Consider the following 20,166-nt stretch of genomic DNA (forward strand, 5'->3'; position numbering starts at 1 on the left):
CAGAGCCTCGTCGGAGCCGTGACCCGGAGCCGCGCCGGAATGACCAGGGCAGCCAGCGCCAGGGCGAAGGCAGCCACAGGAGCCGGAGCCAGCACCAGGAAGGCCGAGGAGAATCAGATGGCGGAAGCAAGAAATCGGACCGCCCACCTCGCAGGTCTCCCTCACCACCACCTAGCGGTGGCGGCGGAGGTGGAGGCGGAGGCGACGGCCGGAGATCTCGCTCTCGCTCACAATCCCCCCGCCACGGCCCGCGCGACGCGCGGGATCGCCTTAACGAATACAGAACCGACTACATTGGTCCGAAGTGCTTTGGCAGGATGATTCGAGAGGAACCAAAGCCAAGGATGAACCTCAAGCTACCCGAAAATCTGAAGCATTATGATGGCACCGAAAGGCCGGATACCTGGATTGAGGATTACTATAATGCAGTAACCTTTGCCGGAGGAACCCCTAACATCGCCTGCCGCATGCTCCAGTTGTACCTTGTAGGTCCAGCCCGGATCTGGCTCAGTGACCTCGAGAAGAACTCCATCTTTTGCTGGTTTGACCTGAAGACCGCTTTCGAGAAACACTTCAGAGGCACCTACAAAAGACCTGCCACGGCAAGCGACCTGCAAGCCTGCATCCAGAAGAAGGGAGAAACCTCAAGAAACTACCTCACACGATGGTTGGCATGCAGGAACGAGTGCGAAAACGTCGACCACACCACCGCCATGTACGCTTTCATTGGTGGACTGCAGAGGGGAGGATTGCTGAGGCATACGCTCACTCGCTTGGCTAACTCAAGCAAGCTGACGTTGGATGAGATGATCTCCATCGCCAGTGATCATACTGCCGCCGATGATGACGCATGCGGTGATCTCGCAGCTACAGCAATCCCCCTACATCAACAGAAGAAGAACCGTGATAACGGCAGTAGCAGCAGCCATAAGCGCAAAAACCTTGATGACCAGAAGAGTGGCGGATCCGAGATGGTCGCCATGGCGTTTCAACGCGGAGGTTCAGGAGGCGGAAGAGGACGCGGACGTGGAGGCGGAGCCGGCAGGGGTCAGCAGCATACCTCTGAGGTCACTGCTGGCGGATCCCGCGCCCCGCAAACCTACGAAGAATACAGAGACATGCCCTGCCTGGCCCACCTGGATCCGGTTACAGGGAAGTCCACTCACACCAACCGCAACTGCAAGTGGGTCAATGATCTAAAGAACGACCCGGAGGCAGGATACAAGCGAGCCCGGAAGCACCGCCCACGCGGCAAAGGAGGCAAGGGCAAGAACAAGGACAAAGAGGACGATAGTTCCGAGGCGATGGATGAGGATGATAACTCGCCGGATCCCAAGGCAGGATCCGCAGGTAAATCCAACCCATTCGACAAAAAGAGCGTGGGGGCTTACCACACTTTCCTCGGAACCCCAACAGTACGCGCCTCCAAGTCAGCTACCCGGATCCTGAACGCCATAGTTCCGGCTGTGCCGCAGTACGTCAGGTGGTCGGAAATCCCGTGCACATTTGATAGGAAGGATCACCCCGCAATTGTGCCAAAAGAATGCTACGCCTTGGTTGTAAGTCCCCGCATAGATGGGTATGACTTCTCCAAGTGCCTCATGGATGGCGGAGCTAGCCTGAACATCATGTACCTGGAGACTCTAGAGCGGATGAACCTCACCAAGGAACAGCTCAAACACAGCAACACTGAGTTTCATGGCGTGGTTCCGGGTAAGAAGGCGAATTCCCTCGGCAGCATCACACTTCCCGTGGCTTTTGGCGATGTTCATAATTTCCGCGAAGAAAAGATCACGTTTGAAGTTGTGCCCTTCAAGAGCTCCTACCACGTCATCTTCGGCAGGCCCACCTACCACAAGTTCCACGCAAGAGCGTGCTACATCTACAACAAGCTCAAGATTCCGGGTCCTAAAGGTATGATTACCATATCCGGAGACTACAAAAAGGCTCATGAGTGCGAGTTAGGCGAAGCCGCCTTCGCAGAGTCTGTGATATCTGGAGAAGAGCTAAAAGGCTACAGAGCCGCGGTGGATCCGACTGAGATGCAGACCACCAAGAAGCAGATCTCCGAGCAGAAAACCTCCTTCAAGGCCGCGATAGAAACCAAGAAGCACGACCTCATCAAAGGCGACTCTTCCAAGCAGGTTTCAGTCGGAGCCAACATGGACCCCAAATAGGAAGACGCGCTCGTCGAGTTCCTCCGCGCTAACATGGATATCTTCGCATGGCAACCTTCTGACATGTCCGGAGTACCTAGGGAACTCGCCGAGCACTACCTCAACATAAATCCGGGGGCTAAACCGGTGAAGCAAGCTATGCGACGCTTTGGAGACAAGAAGCGCCGCGCCATAGGAATGGAACTAGCAAAGTTACTAGAAGCAGGTTTTGTAATAGAAGTTATCCACACCGATTGGGTCGCGAATCCCGTCGTTGTACCCAAAAAGAACACTGAAATACTAAGAATGTGCATCGATTACTCTGGCTTGAACAAGCATTGCCCGAAGGATCCGTTCCCCTTGCCGCGCATTGACCAGGTCATTGATTCGACGGCAGGGGCGGAACTTCTGTGTTTTCTTGATGCGTATTCCGGGTATCATCAGATCCGGATGAAGGAACCCGACCAAAAGGCGACTTCATTCATTACCCCGTTTGGTACTTACTGCTATGTTACTATGCCTTTTGGTTTGAAAAACGCAGGTGCCACCTACCAACGTACGATGCAGCGGTGCCTGAAGGACCAAATTGGCCGGAACGTGCACGCCTACGTCGACGGCATCGCGGTCATGACCCGGAAAGGATCCGACTTGATCAGCGACCTCACAGAAACCTTCGACAACCTCCGCAGGTACAAGATGATGTTGAATCCGCTGAAGTGCGTCTTTGGCGTGCTAGCCGGAAAACTCCTTGGCTTCATAGTCTCTCACAGAGGCATTGAGGTTAACCCGGAAAAGATCAAGGCGATCCTGTGTATCAAACGGCCAACTTGTCTCAAAGATGTGCAACGACTAACTGGTTGCGTCGCAGCAATCAGCAGGTTTGTTAGCCGTCTTGGCGAGAAGGCACTACCTCTGTACAAGCTGCTGAAGAAAACAGACAAATTTGTCTGGGACGACGCAGCTGACGCAGCTCTTCGAGGGTTGAAGGAAATACTCACCTCCCCACCTATCTTGGCAGCCCCAGCAGAGTCAGAGCCAATGCTCCTTTATCTGGCAGCTACCAACAAAGTCATCAGCCTCGTCATCGTGGTGGAGTGTCACATCCCGAAATTTTCTAAATTTTGGAATGTCAAATAAAAATGAATTTAATGCTTGATTGTTTGAACTTGATTGAAAATTCACAAGGAATTAAAACTTTTTGAAGTTATTTAAAAGTATTTTCCAAAATAAGGTTTGTAAGGACTTTTGGTTTCAAAGTATTTTCAAAACTAAACATATCTTGGTTTTTAAGGTTTTCAAATCCTTAATGGATTTTTATTTTAGAAAATAGTACCCTAGAATTTTTTTCATAAATTTTTGTTTTTGAAAGATTTGCCAACAGCTCTATTTTGTTCGATGGTTTTAAAACTTATAAAATATTTTATTTGAGAAAACCTTAAACCCTAAAAAGGCACTATAGCCACATAGACATATATGTCAAATTTTGGTTTTATAAACTTTGTATTTTTGTCCCAAATTTAGTCTCATATTAAAGTATTTTTCATAATGAATCCAACGATACCTTATTTGCATTTTTCGGATTATTTTTGAGCCTCCAAAAATATATTTTCATTATCTGAAAAGAAGAAAAAAAAACGCGGCCAGGCTGAACGGCCCAGCCCGCGCAGCTAGCCCGGCCCAGCTCGCCCGCGCGCGGCAGGCAGCACGGCGTCGCCTGCCGCGGTCCAGCTCGCCCAGGCCCCGCGCGCCACAGCCCACCCGGCCACACCGGCCGAGCTCCGCACGATCCAGTCCCCGGCCCACCCGGCCATGCCCAGCATCGCGGCCAGCGCGCCCCGCGCGATCTCGCCAGCGCCAGCGCCTGCCCCCGCCGCCTTTTTCTTTGTTTTTAGTCCCACATCGACTCCTTTCATTAATTCTCCTCCAGCTTACGCCTATAAAAGAGACACCCTAGGCAGCCCCAACACACAAGCGCCCAGCGTCCCCTCTCTTTCTTTTCGGCGCAGCACACCCGACGCAAAAGCTGCTCCTGCTGCTCTCTCTTGCGCGACGCTGCTGTTCGTGGCGCACACTCGCGACGCAGCATCCGCAACGCTATTTTGGGAAACGCCGCGTCTCAACGCAACCCTTGCCCGGTAATAATTCTTTTCCCGCTCTTTTTACGTAGACTGTTGTACGCAACTTCGTAATTTTATTTCTTAGATCTACACCTCCGTTTAGAGTAGTGGTTCTTCCATTAAGTTTCTAATTAGATTCTCTACAACTTTTATGTAGAAAGTTTTTCCATCCGAGCAACTTGTTCGGATAACTTTTCATACACCATTAGGACTGTGACCACTTATGTCTAGTTTTGTAAAATCGATATCTTAAGTTCTACACGTCGGATTTCGACAAACCCTATACCGTTGGAATCAGCAAATCACGTAGATCATCTTAGACTTATTGCGTGGCAGTTTCGCCCACTTTATTTCCGTGGTATCACTTTGATCCGCAACATCGTCTATAAAATAAATCCTACTAACTTTTTTCGAGAGATTCTTTTGGCGATACGCTTATAATGGAATTCTCTACAACTTCCGTGTAGAAAGTTCTTTCATCCGGAGAACTTCTTCTAATAATTTTTCGCGAAAAGTGTAGTCCTATAACTGGTTTTGAAATAGTTCCTTTAGGCAAAATGATCCTTATGATCATACCCATCTTCTAGCACCAGTTATAATTCTTTATCATGTTCACAGATAATGCATAACTTAGCCCTGGTTGTCTAGTTCATATTATTCAATAACAATTGAGTTATTTGAGTAAAGTGTGACATGTTCTAGTTTAGATTTTACCTTGCTTTAGTAGGTTGGAGATACTCTACCTCATATCACATGTGATGAATCTTTGTTATCCATTAGGCACCGCGAACCAAATCCCGATATCATTCATGCCTATACACCATCATGCCATTCAACCCTTCCACTTAGTTCGAACTATTCGAATTTCAAATGAGTTATTTGAATAGTTCACCATATCATTAGTTAATATCCAATGCTATGTGTGACCTTGTGCTACTCTGATAAGTGTTGTCACACTATGTCAATTGCATAAGCGTTGCTTTACAGTACTTCATCCAATAGCACCACCGTCCAAAATATTTGAATCACTTTGCAAATATTCAAATTCAAATATGAGAAATTGAGTATATATTCATTATCGATTTCTATAAGCCTTTCTCAACATGATTCTTTTGTGAAGGTGAAACTCATGATCACATCCACACAATAATACCACTAGACACTTTACCTTGAACAAATATCCTTACTACATTAAACCTCTCCACCTAGTTCACATAGATTCACATTTCACTTGAGTTATTTCACTAATTGATAATGTATCTCAATTAGGTATGCCTTGGATACTTGTGTTTGATACACTCCACCTCATATCACACATATCTTGAGTCCAAACATCCATCATCATCCTAATTACCATTTATACATATTCCATCTTAGGTCCACTTAATCTTATTGGTTTATATTGATCTATTCAATTTACAAATGAGTAATTCAGTAGTTCAATATGTCACAACTCCATACCCAAGCCTATGTGTAATTCATACTATTTTGAGTAATTGTTGTCACACTTATTCAATAGTATTTGTGTTGCACTATTTGTCACTTATATGATTCAATTCACATGAGTTGTTCCAAATTCTTTTCATGCTCTTGTAAAGCATAAAGATTCTTCAATTATATCTTGGATAGTACATTACTTTCTAATCATGTGACCTTCCGTCCAAACTCTCATAGCGATATCTTGCAAGCCAAACCTCATGCCACACCTTAGTACCATAGAGCGACTTCCGATTGTTGTCTTGTTTGATTATGATGTTGTAATTGAATGGTGTGTTTATGTTGTGCTATATTCTATGTTATAGTTGTACGGAAAGGCACGTATTTTGATTAAGAGAAGTGAACGCGCTTCGACTACCAAAAGGCAAGTGACACTCAATTCCTACCTATTTTGTTATGCATTAGTGTTTTTCAATCTAGTATGCATGGTAGGATTTTGTTTTCGAAAGTTATGCTATGCTTATCAATCCTAGTAGTGTGTAGCCACCATGAACCTTTGCTAGGATACTTAGTTGCCTAGCAATAACAAAATGCCACTGCTGTTTTGATTATTCTGGATTGTGAGTATTGAGAATTAAAATTAACAACCTTAATGAATCACCTGGGTGGATTGGTTGTGTGGTGGGCGGCTGCTCAGGGCTCCGACCCTGGAGAAACCAGTGGCAGGTGGGTACCTGAGAGTGCGCAGTTGAATAGTGGTTGCTCTAGACTGCACCTCTGGTTTTCACCAGGGGATCGTGCGGGGGTTTATTATCTTTAATGGTTTTAAGCTTGTGAGTTTCACTTGTGGATGGCCACCCAGGATTAAAGAGATTACTATGTCGTCCATGTTCTAGTTAGCTTCCAGTGCACCCTTATGGTATTATGGGCTCTGCCGGGATTAAGTAAGTTGTGAGGTCAAACTTGTTGCTGGACATGATGATGTGGCTTGCAACCAAACGGGAACGGGTCTAGCTGGTTATGGTTGAAGCCTCCTTCTGAAAGATCTTGTCTCATTTCTTCTCTTGGGAAGGGTGGGTCGTAAGGTGAAAGTGCACAACCTCTCGAGAGTAAACCTAAGATCTTAGCCGTGTCCCCGGTTATGGACAATTTGAGCTTTCTAGGCAGGGAATGTACGGAAGAATCTCATCACCTTTTCTGAATAAGTTAAAATTTGAGTAGCAACTGTCGGATAGTACATGGGAGATGTAACCATGGTACTGTTTATGACATCATTACAAGTTTTGTAAAAATGTTTTGTTTTTAAATAAAATGTAGGATAAAATTGGCTTTATGCAAATTTGCCTAAACTCCACTTGCCAAATATCATGTAGATAGTCATGCCCAAAACTGCCACCATATAAGTGTCATTTGCCGCACATCATTGTACCGACCTCCATTCGTGGGGCTGCATATTCAAACATGCAGGATTTTACGAGGAGAAGTACGTGGTAGGATCTCGAGTCTACATTCCAACATGATTTGCTGTGGCACATGAAGATGATGAAGGCTCATTGCTGATTTACTTTCATTGTGTTTATTCTGAGCTAGTCCATTTGACTATGCAATTTGTAAGTTTTTATTGTACCCTCTGGATCAACGATGTAGTAATTTGATACTATTGCAATGATTACTATATTTTGTAATGTGTGTGCTATCAGTGATCCCGGGAATAGCGCTATACACAGGTATCTTGCCTTTATTAAAAGGTAGGGTGCTACAGAATGGTATCAGAGCATAGTGTTGCCTGTAGGATCGAGACCCTAGGTTTGGATTAGAAATAGGAAGACCCTAGGATGAAAAAAAAATTCTAATCCTATTTTAATCAAAAGGATGTTTGCTTTGTGAACTTCTAGTATTCTCCTCTATTCTATCTTCAAAATTATTTCCTCTTGCCTTAGATGACCATCTTATCAAAACTATCAACAAGGACTGATGATGACCATGTCCCTGAAGCATGAAGAGTGATGATTCGTGTGATATCCTTCGACTCCGCAAGAAATGTTTTATGGAAGACCAATGAAGAACTTGAAGAAGGACTTCGATGCAAACGGCACAACACACGAAGATATACCGAAGGAGTAGAATAGAAACTTGATGCATCCAATATAGAAATAGACTAGACCACCATTAGTTCTCTTTTAGCGAACCAACGATAAAGTAACAAAGTATTGATCTTACCAAATTGAGGTATGACCATACTAGTTATTTTGTGTTTGAAAAATGTTGTTTGATGCTTGTTAGATGTTGTTTGTAAGATGTTTTGCCTTGATCTGATGTGTTTGGGTAGGAAATCTTCTTTAGAACTTTCTATCTATTCTCATCTATACCCAACCCAGAGAATGTTTTCTCGGCAACCCGCCATGAAGACAACTTTAGTGAAACCAACCTTGATGTTCCGATCAAGATGAAGAAGTATACTTTGTGAGATACGCAAAACCGTAGCTAGGGATCGATAGAAATGTTTTCAAAACAATTTAATAATGGGGATTGAAACATTGATTCAATTCTCCATGGATTTTTTTTTCAAACTTGTGAGGTTGACCAAGTGTTAGAATGCGAGATTCAATAAATCAATTACGGAGTAATGATCTGGGTGCAGGATGGATTGATCACCATTCCTACTACTCTTATTATTCGCTTTCGTAATATTGACTTTGCGGATCTAGAGAGACATACCTACAAGTGAGATGTCGGCGAATGAGCATAAACCTTAGGGTGGAGAAATATTATACCCTTATAGTAGGCAAGTGTTGCCAAGGGTAGGACTACCTTTAGTTTGAAGATCTAGCCACTAGATAAAGAGTGGTGAAAGGTTTCGAAAACACTAATAAACAAAGATGAGGAAAGTCATGAAGTTTACACATCATGGTCTCCTGATTGACTCAAAGAGTGACCCATCAGTATCAAAAATTAGTTCAACCAACCATTTGGATTAGAAGCCTTACTATGAAGGAAACTTATTTGACTCACCTTGAAGAGATATGTGTTCACTATATGTGAATAAACATTCGCCTATTCGATTTTAACTCAGAAGCCATAAGCCATAGGTGTTTCAAACCATGACCCAGTGCCAAATCATATCCAAGATGATCTTAGCCTAAACCCAAAACCTAAGACTACCTAACAGAAGTTGCTTTTAAGGGTGGTAGAAGCCATACCCCTGAATTATGGATTTACACGAAGATGCCGCATGAGTTGGTATTTGGAGAAGGTATCACAAGGAGTTTCCATGAGTATACCCATGTACGAAATAGAACCCATGGGAGGAGTACTATCGTAAGAATGGATACATTTGATGGTATGACTGTATATGGTTTAGTGTAACGTTTTCAAAGCCCAAGGTTGACTTCAAAAATCTCCTCGGAGAAATCCGAACGAGAAGCAATAATCAATACGAACATTCTAGAAGACCTAAGCCCAAAAACCTTTTCTTTCTAGCCTTTCTCAAATCTCGAGGACGAGATTTCTTTTAAGGGTGGTAGTCTGTCACATCCCGAAATTTTCTAAATTTTGGAATGTCAAATAAAAATGAATTTAATGCTTGATTGTTTGAACTTGATTGAAAATTCACAAGGAATTAAAACTTTTTGAAGTTATTTAAAAGTATTTTCCAAAATAAGGTTTGTAAGGACTTTTGGTTTCAAAGTATTTTCAAAACTAAACATATCTTGGTTTTTAAGGTTTTCAAATCCTTAATGGATTTTTATTTTAGAAAATAGTACCCTAGAATTTTTTTCATAAATTTTTGTTTTTGAAAGATTTGCCAACAGCTCTATTTTGTTCGATGGTTTTAAAACTTATAAAATATTTTATTTGAGAAAACCTTAAACCCTAAAAAGGCACTATAGCCACATAGACATATATGTCAAATTTTGGTTTTATAAACTTTGTATTTTTGTCCCAAATTTAGTCTCATATTAAAGTATTTTTCATAATGAATCCAACGATACCTTATTTGCATTTTTCGGATTATTTTTGAGCCTCCAAAAATATATTTTCATTATCTGAAAAGAAGAAAAAAAAACGCGGCCAGGCTGAACGGCCCAGCCCGCGCAGCTAGCCCGGCCCAGCTCGCCCGCGCGCGGCAGGCAGCACGGCGTCGCCTGCCGCGGTCCAGCTCGCCCAGGCCCCGCGCGCCACAGCCCACCCGGCCACACCGGCCGAGCTCCGCACGATCCAGTCCCCGGCCCACCCGGCCATGCCCAGCATCGCGGCCAGCGCGCCCCGCGCGATCTCGCCAGCGCCAGCGCCTGCCCCCGCCGCCTTTTTCTTTGTTTTTAGTCCCACATCGACTCCTTTCATTAATTCTCCTCCAGCTTACGCCTATAAAAGAGACACCCTAGGCAGCCCCAACACACAAGCGCCCAGCGTCCCCTCTCTTTCTTTTCGGCGCAGCACACCCGACGCAAAAGCTGCTCCTGCTGCTCTCTCTTGCGCGACGCTGCTGTTCGTGGCGCACACTCGCGACGCAGCATCCGCAACGCTATTTTGGGAAACGCCGCGTCTCAACGCAACCCTTGCCCGGTAATAATTCTTTTCCCGCTCTTTTTACGTAGACTGTTGTACGCAACTTCGTAATTTTATTTTTTTAGATCTACACCTCCGTTTAGAGTAGTGGTTCTTCCATTAAGTTTCTAATTAGATTCTCTACAACTTTTATGTAGAAAGTTTTTCCATCCGAGCAACTTGTTCGGATAACTTTTCATACACCATTAGGACTGTGACCACTTATGTCTAGTTTTGTAAAATCGATATCTTAAGTTCTACACGTCGGATTTCGACAAACCCTATACCGTTGGAATCAGCAAATCACGTAGATCATCTTAGACTTATTGCGTGGCAGTTTCGCCCACTTTATTTCCGTGGTATCACTTTGATCCGCAACATCGTCTATAAAATAAATCCTACTAACTTTTTTCGAGAGATTCTTTTGGCGATACGCTTATAATGGAATTCTCTACAACTTCCGTGTAGAAAGTTCTTTCATCCGGAGAACTTCTTCTAATAATTTTTCGCGAAAAGTGTAGTCCTATAACTGGTTTTGAAATAGTTCCTTTAGGCAAAATGATCCTTATGATCATACCCATCTTCTAGCACCAGTTATAATTCTTTATCATGTTCACAGATAATGCATAACTTAGCCCTGGTTGTCTAGTTCATATTATTCAATAACAATTGAGTTATTTGAGTAAAGTGTGACATGTTCTAGTTTAGATTTTACCTTGCTTTAGTAGGTTGGAGATACTCTACCTCATATCACATGTGATGAATCTTTGTTATCCATTAGGCACCGCGAACCAAATCCCGATATCATTCATGCCTATACACCATCATGCCATTCAATCCTTCCACTTAGTTCGAACTATTCGAATTTCAAATGAGTTATTTGAATAGTTCACCATATCATTAGTTAATATCCAATGCTATGTGTGACCTTGTGCTACTCTGATAAGTGTTGTCACACTATGTCAATTGCATAAGCGTTGCTTTACAGTACTTCATCCAATAGCACCACCGTCCAAAATATTTGAATCACTTTGCAAATATTCAAATTCAAATATGAGAAATTGAGTATATATTCATTATCGATTTCTATAAGCCTTTCTCAACATGATTCTTTTGTGAAGGTGAAACTCATGATCACATCCACACAATAATACCACTAGACACTTTACCTTGAACAAATATCCTTACTACATTAAACCTCTCCACCTAGTTCACATAGATTCACATTTCACTTGAGTTATTTCACTAATTGATAATGTATCTCAATTAGGTATGCCTTGGATACTTGTGTTTGATACACTCCACCTCATATCACACATATCTTGAGTCCAAACATCCATCATCATCCTAATTACCATTTATACATATTCCATCTTAGGTCCACTTAATCTTATTGGTTTATATTGATCTATTCAATTTACAAATGAGTAATTGAGTAGTTCAATATGTCACAACTCCATACCCAAGCCTATGTGTAATTCATACTATTTTGAGTAATTGTTGTCACACTTATTCAATAGTATTTGTGTTGCACTATTTGTCACTTATATGATTCAATTCACATGAGTTGTTCCAAATTCTTTTCATGCTCTTGTAAAGCATAAAGATTCTTCAATTATATCTTGGATAGTACATTACTTTCTAATCATGTGACCTTCCGTCCAAACTCTCATAGCGATATCTTGCAAGCCAAACCTCATGCCACACCTTAGTACCATAGAGCGACTTCCGATTGTTGTCTTGTTTGATTATGATGTTGTAATTGAATGGTGTGTTTATGTTGTGCTATATTCTATGTTATAGTTGTACGGAAAGGCACGTATTTTGATTAAGAGAAGTGAACGCGCTTCGACTACCAAAAGGCAAGTGACACTCAATTCCTACCTATTTTGTTATGCATTAGTGTTTTTCAATCTAGTATGCATGGTAGGATTTTGTTTTCGAAAGTTATGCTATGCTTATCAATCCTAGTAGTGTGTAGCCACCATGAACCTTTGCTAGGATACTTAGTTGCCTAGCAATAACAAAATGCCACTGCTGTTTTGATTATTCTGGATTGTGAGTATTGAGAATTAAAATTAACAACCTTAATGAATCACCTGGGTGGATTGGTTGTGTGGTGGGCGGCTGCTCAGGGCTCCGACCCTGGAGAAACCAGTGGCAGGTGGGTACCTGAGAGTGCGCAGTTGAATAGTGGTTGCTCTAGACTGCACCTCTGGTTTTCACCAGGGGATCGTGCGGGGGTTTATTATCTTTAATGGTTTTAAGCTTGTGAGTTTCACTTGTGGATGGCCACCCAGGATTAAAGAGATTACTATGTCGTCCATGTTCTAGTTAGCTTCCAGTGCAGCCTTATGGTATTATGGGCTCTGCCGGGATTAAGTAAGTTGTGAGGTCAAACTTGTTGCTGGACATGATGATGTGGCTTGCAACCAAACGGGAACGGGTCTAGCTGGTTATGGTTGAAGCCTCCTTCTGAAAGATCTTGTCTCATTTCTTCTCTTGGGAAGGGTGGGTCGTAAGGTGAAAGTGCACAACCTCTCGAGAGTAAACCTAAGATCTTAGCCGTGTCCCCGGTTATGGACAATTTGAGCTTTCTAGGCAGGGAATGTACGGAAGAATCTCATCACCTTTTCTGAATAAGTTAAAATTTGAGTAGCAACTGTCGGATAGTACATGGGAGATGTAACCATGGTACTGTTTATGACATCATTACAAGTTTTGTAAAAATGTTTTGTTTTTAAATAAAATGTAGGATAAAATTGGCTTTATGCAAATTTGCCTAAACTCCACTTGCCAAATATCATGTAGATAGTCATGCCCAAAACTGCCACCATATAAGTGTCATTTGCCAGTACATCATTGTACTGACCTCCATTCGTGGGGCTGCATATTCAAACATGCAGGATTTTCTGAGGAGAAGTACGTGGTAGGATCTCGAGTCTACATTCCAACATGACTGCCTGTGGCACATGAAGATGATGAAGGCTCATTGCTGATTTACTTTCCGCTGTGTTTATTCTGAGCTAGTCCATTTGACTATGCAATTTGTAAGTTTTTATTGTACCCTCTGGATCAACGATGTAGTAATTTGATACTATTGCAATGATTACTATATTTTGTAATGTGTGTGCTATCAGTGATCCCGGGAATAGCGCTATACACAGGTATCTTGCCTTTATTAAAAGGTAGGGTGCTACATGGAGCGAAAGGAAGAAGGTCATGAATATGACGTCCAAAGACCTGTCTACTACATTAGCGAGGTGCTGACGGAGTCAAAGCAAAGATACCCTCACTTTCAGAAGCTAGCCTACGGAGTGTTCCTAGGCAGCCGGAAGCTGAGACACTACTTCCAAGAGCACCCAGTAACAGTTGTGAGCAAGGCTCCGCTGTCAACAATTCTCAACAACGCTGACGCAACAGGACGTACGGCTAAATGGGGCATCGAATTATCCGCCTTCGACATCGCTTACAAGCCTAGGACTGCGGTAAAATCCCAAGTCTTGGCAGATTTCGTTGCAGATTGGACAGAAGCTCCGGATGCAAGTCTGGAGCCGGAACCAGAAACATGGGTCCTGCACTTCGATGGATCCAAGCAGCATCAAGGCTCAGGAGCCGGAGTCACCCTGAAGTCCCCTACCGGAGAAGAACTGCAGTATGTTCTGCAGATCCACTTCGAAGCTACAAACAACATGGCGGAATACGAGGCTCTACTACACGGTCTGCGCATCGCTAAGGAAATTGGGATCAAGCACATCATATGCTGTGGAGATTCCGACCTGGTGGCACAACAAGTAGCCGGAACCTGGAACGCCAGAAACTCCGTCATGGCGGCCTACAGAGACGAAGTTGATGAGATCGCCAAGTGCTTCCTCGGATACGAAGTCAAGTACGTCAGGAGAGACGATAACACAGCGGCAGATATGCTATCCAAGCTCGGATCCGGCAGGAAGCAAATTCCGCCTGGCATTTTCCTGGAGCATCTCCGGATACCCTCGGTGAAGGGCGCTAACCCGGAAAACCCAGAGGTGGCAGTGTCTCCGGCTAGGGAAGTGATGGCTATCATTCCGGCTTGGACACAGCCTTTCCTGGACTACCTCATCGATCAGAAGTTGCCTGAGGACGAGGTCCTCGCAAGACAGATCGTCAGACGAGCAAGAACCTACACAGTAGTTGATGGACAGCTCTACAAACGAAGTGCAGCAGGGGTATTTCTCAAATGCGTCTCCAATCAAGATGGCATTGAGATCCTCAGAGAGATCCACGCAGGGGATTGCGGGCATCATGCCGCTCCCAGGTCACTCGTTGCAAAAGCTTTTCGGTTAGGGTTCTATTGGCTCACAGCTAAAGAAGACGCTGACAAAATAGTCAAGACCTGCCGAGGTTGTCAGTACTACGCTACTCAACCAAACGCTCCAGCCCAAGAGCTGAAGACCATACCTATCACCTGGCCATTTGCGGTCTGGGGGCTCGATATGGTTGGAAAGTTAAAAAGATCATCTCCTGGCGGTTTTGAATACCTCCTGGTCGCTGTTGACAAGTTCAGCAAATGGATCGAGGCAAAGCCAGTGAGAAAAGCCGATGGTGCTACAGCACTAAAATTTGTCTGCAGCCTCGTGATGAGATTCGGCATCCCACACAGCATAATCACAGATAATGGCACAAACTTCGCTCAAGGAGAATTGAGGGATTATTGTGAAACAATGGGGATACGGCTGGACCTTGCATCTGTGGCTCACCCACAATCCAATGGTCAGGTTGAAAGGGCTAACGGCCTAATATTATCAGGAATTAAACCGCGCCTTGAAGAACCGCTGCGACGAGCAGCCGGAGCTTGGGCTGATGAGTTGGAAGCTGTTTTGTGGAGTTTACGAACCACCCCTAACAGATCAACAGGGTTTACCCCATTTTTCCTAGTATACGGATCCGAAGCCGCGCTTCCCTCCGACATCATCCACGATTCACCGCGAGTTTCCGCCTACAATGAAGAAACAGCTGATGAGGCCAGACAGCTATCTGTGGACCTGATCGAGGAAGCTCGGAACTTAGCTGACCAGCGCTCCGCCATCTACCAGCAGAAGCTCCGACGTTATCACAGTCGTCGAGTTCGGAAACGCTCCTTCATGGCAGGAGACCTGGTCCTCCGCCTTCGACAGGTGAAAGACCATAAGCTGCAATCTCCATGGGAAGGACCCTTCGTCGTTAGCAAAGTGCTTCATAACGGGTCGTACTACCTTGTTGATTTCCGCGAGCTGAGGGATAGACCTGCTAATTGGCACCGGAAACGCAAGCGGGAGGATCCGGATGACATCTACGATGAAACAGATCGCCCTTGGAACATCGCACAGCTACGTCCTTTCTACACTTAGCATATTTTTTCCGAGTTACAAACTCTGTAATAGCTATACATGATCAATGAAATAAAGCTTATGGTTCACTCTTTGAGTCTTTTACCTCCTTTACTTGTTCATTTTAGATCGTGTATGTTTTTTCCGACTAAAACCGCAGAGCTGGATGTTTCCGCCTAGGCGTGTATAAAAGTTGTGATTTTCAAAAATCGTCCTTTAGGACGTAAGCTTAAGTTTTCTGATTAAGTTGTTGTCTGTTGCGAACTCGTGGATTCCTAGTAGCGATTTCCGGCACCTATGCTTGGGGGCTTGTTTCCGCGGTTATTGACGGATTGCCATTGGGCTTCGTCGCCGCTAGCGAGCGTTTCCGGCTAAGGTCTTCCGGCTCGCGGAAGGTCAAGTGGGCAAGCCGGAAAACAACGAAATCAGCACTTGCTTTCCGACACAAAACGAAACATGCACATAACATTAACGGATAGCAGGATAAGTGTTTCCGCCCCATGCATAATCGTTTCGTTCCTAGCTGCTTAAGAATTTAAGTCTTATTACAAACCCACTCTGGGGCAAAAATGATGCAACTTGTCTCATTGTTTAAACAGGAACTCTACTCGGAGTCCTCCTCTTCAGATTGCTGGTAGGTGGAGCCGTCGTCGCTATCACCAGATCCGGCTTCAGAGTCGTCACCAGAGTTTCCTCCGGAATGCTCGCCGCTTGACCCGGAGCCTTCCCCATAATACTCCGGCTCACCTGCCTCCTCCTCTGCATCGGAAAAACCTTCGGGCAGATCGTGTTTGTTATACCAGAACGAGTGATCCACTCGCCTGACAAACAACTGCTCATAGCCTTCGGTTTCCGCGAGGAGGGCACCCATGTCGGAATCCTTGGGGGCTCCGCGTGCAACATCCGCCAGGTTGAGTGAGGGGAAGTGAGCCTTGCAGGTGGCCAGGACTAAGGAGGCGGCTCCGCGTGCTGAAGATTTCTGCCAATCCTTGATGAAATCCGGCACTTGCTTCATAAGTTTGGTCATCGTATCGATAATCGTGGTTTTGGCCTTCTTCAGAAACAGAGTCTTGGCAATTCCGCGACAGGCTTCAAATAACGCGTCAATTGAGATCCGCGCTTCATCATATGCCTCCGTCCTCTTCAGGTTCGACTCTTTAGACCACTCGAAGCCAAGGCTTGCTGTGGAAGAAGGTCCAGTTCCGTTAGAGAGAAGGCATATAAGATAGTCGGAGCAACGACATGGAAAAATGCTTACAGAAGATAAGTTTATCGATGGCCTCCGCCTCCGCTTCCAGAACTTTGTTCTTGGCTACCACGGAGATCACGCGACCCTGGCTTCTCTCCAGTTTTTCATTCAGCTCCGCCAAGTCGCGGGCATGCTTCTCGGAGAGTTCTTTCCTCGCCTCAGTCTCCTTGCTGGATGATTCTTGGATGAAGGCTTTGAGGGACTCGTTCTCCGCCTCAAGCACCTTGACCTTGGCGGAAAGCTCATCAAACGAGGAGTGCTTGGCAGTTTCTTCTGAAGGCAGAAATTTGCACATATTATGCATCCTGAACAACTATGTCAGCACAAGAAGTAAAGACCCGGATCTCGTACCTTGAAGGCGGGTCTCAAGCAGCTGGATATCTTTTTTGCTATTTTCCGCGTGCTGGCGCAGCCCCTCGATTTCCGTGATTTGCTCCAGCACGTGCACGCGCAGATCCTCGTGCAGTTTCCGCGTGGTCTACGAAGCAGCAAAGAGTTAGTCGGATATTAAAATCTGGGTGGCTAGCGAAGAATTCAAAGTCTTGGGATAAATATTTCAAATTTCCGCCTAAAGGTACATTTTGGGAAAGCATCGGCTAATACATATTACACGGAAATATATCACCCAATGCTTGGGGGCTAGTATCACCTGCCGCACTTCCTTGTGCTTGGCGAAAAACTCCTTCAGGCTGTCCTCCAGGTCGGCGAGTTCTCGCACTTCCTCGTCCGGCTTTCCCCACACTTTGTTCAGCATGGCGGAAACCTCCGCGTGACGCTGTGCAAGGGTAAGCTTTTGAAGGGACGGAGTTGGTTGGAGGTTGACCCGAGTCGCGTTGGTGACCTGAAGGAGCTTTACCTTTTGCTCCTGTTCTTCTTCTGTGGGCCCCGCGAAGGCGGAGCTTGGCTGATCTTGCGGATGAACGGGTGAGGAGGTCCCCTTGGCGGAGTCGCCATGGTGAGCGGGATCCTCAGGAAGGTCATCAAGGTCGATGACGTCTTTCGGATCCGGCTTGCTGGCGGATGAAGCCTTGGGCGGAACTTCAACCTCAGGAGTAATAGGAAAGGAAGCCGGAGATGGCCTGGCTCTCTTCTTTGGGACCCTTGGGGCCTTGGGGGGCTGGCTTCCGGAGCTTCAGAAATAACATAAAAGCATAAGTAAGAGTTTAAGCGTAAAACCAGAACTTGGATCTCGGAAATAGGCGCTTACCCGGAAGGCTTGAAGAAATGCTGGATGGCAGGCTGCCCCTTGTTGCTGGTATTAATCAGCGAGAGGCGCTTCTTTTCCGCCTCCGCTTTCCGGGTAGCCGCAGTGCTAAGCACTTCGCGGGGGCGTTTCGCATAGGGGCTGGAAGGGGCTGGCTTCTTCCTCTTAGCAGGGCGTGGGGCTTCAGGAGCTTCCGCCTCCGATGCGGCTTCCGGATCCGTGTTGCCGGTAGAAGGAACCCGGAGGAGAGTTCCGAGTTCGTTTTCTTCAAGCGCCTCGAGCTAATGCAAAGTTAAACACTTAGATAAAAAAGTTTGAATGTGAAGAGAAACAAAAGATTAAAGTCGAGACGACGTACCGCGGTTCCGGAACCATTCGTATGAATGTCTTTATTGCACACGTGAACGTGAAGTTCACGTGGGATTTTGATGAGGAGCCGGATCCTCTTGTCGATGGCATCGGCGGAAAGATTATCTTTTGTAGCGCGCATTGCGTCATCGCGCCCTGTGTATTGGAACATCAGGCGGTCCCTCTGTTGGAGCGGCTGGATCCGCTTGGTGAACCAGGAGAGGGTTAAGTCCTTCCCCGTCAGCCCCTCCTCCGTCAGCTTACAGATCCGCCTGACGGCGTGTGTGAGCTGGGGCGACTCGGAAAGGTGGGGGCAGTGCGACCATGACGGAAGCTTGGTGGCGGGGCAGTTCTTGAAAGGCGGCAGCTTCTTTTCGCTCGCGGGGTCGGAGACGTCCTTCAAGTAGAAGAAACCCCCGGACCAGTACCTCGCGGATTCGTGGCGGTCGATGGGGGGGTAGACGCGGCCCGGGCGGATTATAAAGGTGATGGATCCGCATGTAGCAAGTTCGGCGGATTGCCGGATCCTCTCCTTCTTGACAGTAAAGAAATATTGGAACAGAGAGAGCTCGGGGGTTACCCGGAGATGGCCTTCGCAGAGGGTGACGTGGTTGCTGATGGCAAGCACGCTGTTCGGAGATATGTTGTGGGGTTGGAGCCCATACGCCTTCAGAATCTCCAGGAAGAAGTCCGAAGGCGGAAATGAAAAACCGCGTTCCACCAGCGCTTTCGTCAGCACCATCTCATCATCCCTCGGAGCTGGAGCTAGTTCATCTGGAACTGACCTCCAGCTTCCGGGTTGCAGGAAGCCCTCCGCCTCGAGGTTCTTCAGCTCCATCTCGGTGGTGGTGCAGGACCACCATTTTCCCTTAGCTTCGGAGTCTCGCTTGCGAGCTTTCGACTTTTTGGCAACCTCTTCCGTCTGGTGCTCCGTTTGACCCGCCCCGGAAGCTTTCTCCGGGTGAGCAGAGGTACCCTCAGCCTCCTTGCCGGAATCCTTTGAAGGATCCAGCCTGACTGGAACAAAGGGTGGAGGGGCGGAGGAGATTGGGGTCGCCATGATTGGTTCCGAGGTCGGAGGCGGAGTCGTTGAAGACATCTGAAGAAAAAGGGTTTGGCGGAAACTTTCTTTAGTCGGATCCAACATCATCTTCCCCAAGTTCACCCCTACCAACTACGGCGCGAAAGCAAAGCTCGAAGACTTACCGTAATGGCGTTCGCGGTGGTCGGAGTCGCCGGCGACGAGTTTTCCGCGCGGTGGCTCGCTGATGTTAAGAACAGGATGAACACGACGCGGTGGCGAAGCGACTCCGGCGATGTTCCGGTGAAATTCCGGCACGGCGGGGAAGGAGTTCGTGGCGGCGCTCGGCAGAGAGGTGAGGAGGGGGGTGAATGAGGGTTGAGGCCTCGACGGTGGATATTTATAGGCTGGAGGGATAAGATTCGTGCTCCGCATCCTGTGGTCGGAATGCAAGCGTCGCACCGTTGGATGTGTGACACGTGTCCAAAACCCTAAACGGTAAAAATGGCTAGAGATAAGTTACCGCACAAATCGCGCGAAAATGGCGCCAGAATTGGCGGAACCGTTTGAGTCTTTTAAGATTCCGGGTAATTGCGTGAGGATAAGTTGGCTCTCATTCACAAGCAGGGGAGTAACCCGGAGACATGTTTTGAAACTGTCGATGGATGAAGTCCCGCGGGATGGGGGATTTTCTGACTAAAGGTTAGGAAAGAAGAAAATGCAAAGTTGGAGCTCTTC

At 46.0% G+C, this 20,166-nt stretch overlaps 1 long non-coding RNA gene across 1 annotated transcript; it reads left to right on the forward strand.

Moving 5' to 3' along the window:
- The first annotated feature begins 10,123 nt into the window (after positions 1–10,123).
- LOC139833175 (uncharacterized) lies at positions 10,124–13,387 on the forward strand. The gene is made up of 3 exons (XR_011748420.1): positions 10,124–10,276; positions 12,062–12,120; positions 13,165–13,387. It is a non-coding gene; the product is annotated as an uncharacterized lncRNA (long non-coding RNA).
- Positions 13,388–20,166: the final 6,779 nt, after the last annotated feature.

Source organism: Lolium perenne, chromosome 7 (genome assembly GCF_019359855.2).
Source record: "Lolium perenne isolate Kyuss_39 chromosome 7, Kyuss_2.0, whole genome shotgun sequence".
Lineage (NCBI taxonomy): Eukaryota > Viridiplantae > Streptophyta > Magnoliopsida > Poales > Poaceae > Lolium > Lolium perenne.